Source organism: Microtus pennsylvanicus, chromosome 1 (assembly GCF_037038515.1).
Source record: "Microtus pennsylvanicus isolate mMicPen1 chromosome 1, mMicPen1.hap1, whole genome shotgun sequence".
Classification (NCBI taxonomy): domain Eukaryota; kingdom Metazoa; phylum Chordata; class Mammalia; order Rodentia; family Cricetidae; genus Microtus; species Microtus pennsylvanicus.
The window spans coordinates 179,105,257-179,107,903 of NC_134579.1; the positions used below are offsets into that span (position 1 = coordinate 179,105,257).

A 2,647-nucleotide genomic window follows, 5' to 3' on the forward strand; every position below is an offset into this window, starting at 1 on the left:
CCAGAACGTTGGATTTCAAGTCATATTATTTTCCGAATATCTTTAGATTGTTTTGATATATAAAGTTATGTTTTTGATATATTTGTAGACACAAGGTTTCCCCTTCCCTACTCCCCCCCCCCTGGGGGGGGGGTGGAGGGTATTTGCATTTTCTCTACATACATTCTTTTTCATTTTGCTCTTTCTTGTTTGATTTGTATAGGTTCTCATCTTCATCACTGTGGGGGTTAAATGGTATCTGTCCCTCCTCTTTCCTTGCCAATGTGGAACTTCAAATGTGAGCTTACTCAGAAGCAGCACTTTTATAATTGTAACTAGCTTGTAATTACAAACGTTCCACAAGTTTTTGACTTCTTGATGTGCAAATATGGTGTTTTCAGAAGATACCTGAAACCCTTTCTGCTCCTGTAATAAAACACGACCAAAGGCAATTTAAGGAAGAGAGAATTATTTTGGCTGATGGCCCCAGAGACATAATCTCCATGGTAGGATGGCAATATGGCAACAAACAGCAAGCATGGGGGTAAGAACGGGAAGCTGAGAAATCACATTTTTGATCACAAGCCGGAAGCCTGCCTTGGTGCTGTATTTCTCCTAGCCAGGCTGTACCACTGCTCCCAACAGCACCACCATCACGGTTAGACTGAGAGTTCCCCCTCCCAGGTTTGTACATTTAAACTTTTGGCTCGCAGTGATGGACTGTTTCGGGAGGATCAGGAGGAGTGGCCTTGTTGGAGGAGGTGTGTTGGTGGGCTTGAGGTTTCAAGAAAACACCCTGGTTCAGTCTTATTCTCTCTGCCTCAGGTTTGTGGATAAGGCATAAATTCTCAGCTGCTGTTTCAGCACCATCCTTGCCTGCTTGCTGCCAGGCTGCTTGCTGTCATGGTCATGGACTCATCCTTAGAAGCTATAAACAGGCCCCCAGAAAAAGGCTTTCTTCTGTAGGTTACCTTGCTCTTAATGTATACTATCAGGAATAGAACAGTAACTAAGACAACTCCCAACTGGGAGCCCATTGCTTAAATACTGGAGCCTATGGGAGACATTTCTCATTCAAAGCACCATAAAGAGCAGTAAAATTCAGAACTCCATTGGCCAAGGAGCTGGCTCAGCAGGAAGGTGCTCGATGGTAAGCTGGACAGACCCCTCGGGACCCACATAGTGAGCGAAAGGAGGGAGCTGACTCCAGTTGTAGGTTTTCCTTTGTTCTCTGCATGTATACGTTGACACTTGTGAATCTGTGATGCTCTCATACGCTCACACATACACAGGCACACATACAAACACAGACATGAACACACAGGCACACAACACACAGGCACACAAAATAAATAAATATTATTTAAAAAAATTAAATTGACTCGTGCTAAATAAATAGATTTTTAGATGCTCTTGCCGTAAGTCAACCGACAATAAAAACAAAACCATGTGAGGTGGAAAGATGGTTCCGTGAAAAAGAGCACTGCCTGTTTTTTTTTTTTTTTTTTTTTTTTTTAACACAACCTGAGTTCAGTTCTCAGCACTGCCAGGACAGCACCCCGCAGTCTGTAAACTACAGGCTGAGGGAATCTGGAGCCCCCTTCTGGTCTCCGCAGGCACTGCATGTGTGCGTTATTCAAACACGCAGGCAAAACACTCGAAGGGAGAAGTGGCGGTTGCAGGAGGCAGGAGCACCAAGTCGAACCCTCGCGCCTTGCAGTCGGAGAAAACCTTCAAGCAGTGTGGAAGACGCCAACAAAGAGTGGAAGATGTCCAGTTCATCCGAGAGCAGCACTCCACCAAGATCCTGAGGATAATATAGCCATACAAGGGTGAGAGGCAGCTGCCTGTCCGGGACAAAACCAAGTTCCTTGTATCTGATCGTATCAACCTGAGCAAGTTTATCAAGATAACTAGAAGGCACACAGCTCAACCCTAACCGAGCTTTCTTCCTCCTGGTGAACCAGCACATCCAGGTGAGCATGTGCACGCACGACTGTCTTGGAGCAGTACCAGAGTGAGAAGATGAAGATTGCTTCCTGGACATGATGTTCGCCTCCTAGGAGACATTCAAGACGACTTTGGCTGTGTAAGACTGGACCAGTGTCTAACGTGTTAATACAGGAGATAACGTGTTATCAAGGAGAAAACTGGAGGTCAGGACGTAGGACCCCATCTAGGGTGGCCGAAAACTTGGGATTAGTCAGGAACTGAGCTCCACGAGAAGGCATTCGGCTTGAAAACTTGTCTGTCTTGCCTCAAAATTTTAGAAATTGAAAAAGAAAACACTTTGCCTCCCAAGACGCCAAACAAAAACAAACAGTAAATATAAAATAAAAGGGGAAAGACGTGACAGGATGGATATAATACTTTTCTTAACAGCAGTAACCTTGCTGTTATCTATCTATATATCTATCTATCATCTAATCCTATTGATCACATAATATGTGTTATGCCTTTAAAATATACAAACATTTTAAAATTTACTTTTCTTCTTAAGCATGTAAATTAATTTTAAAAAATCTGAATTTCTTTAAGGTTTATTTTTTCATAGGTGTGTGTGTGTGTGTGTGTGTGTGTGTGTGTGTGTGTGTGTGCCGCATGTATACGAGTGTCCTCGGAGACCAGAAGGCAGCCTTAGCTCCTCTGAAGCTGGATTACGGAGGAT

The 2,647-nt window shown here is 43.7% G+C and overlaps 1 pseudogene; it reads left to right on the top strand.

Annotated features, from left to right (window-relative positions):
• The first annotated feature begins 498 nt into the window (after positions 1–498).
• Positions 499–2,072, top strand: LOC142831387 (microtubule-associated protein 1 light chain 3 beta pseudogene; annotated as a pseudogene).
• The last annotated feature ends 575 nt before the right edge of the window (positions 2,073–2,647 follow it).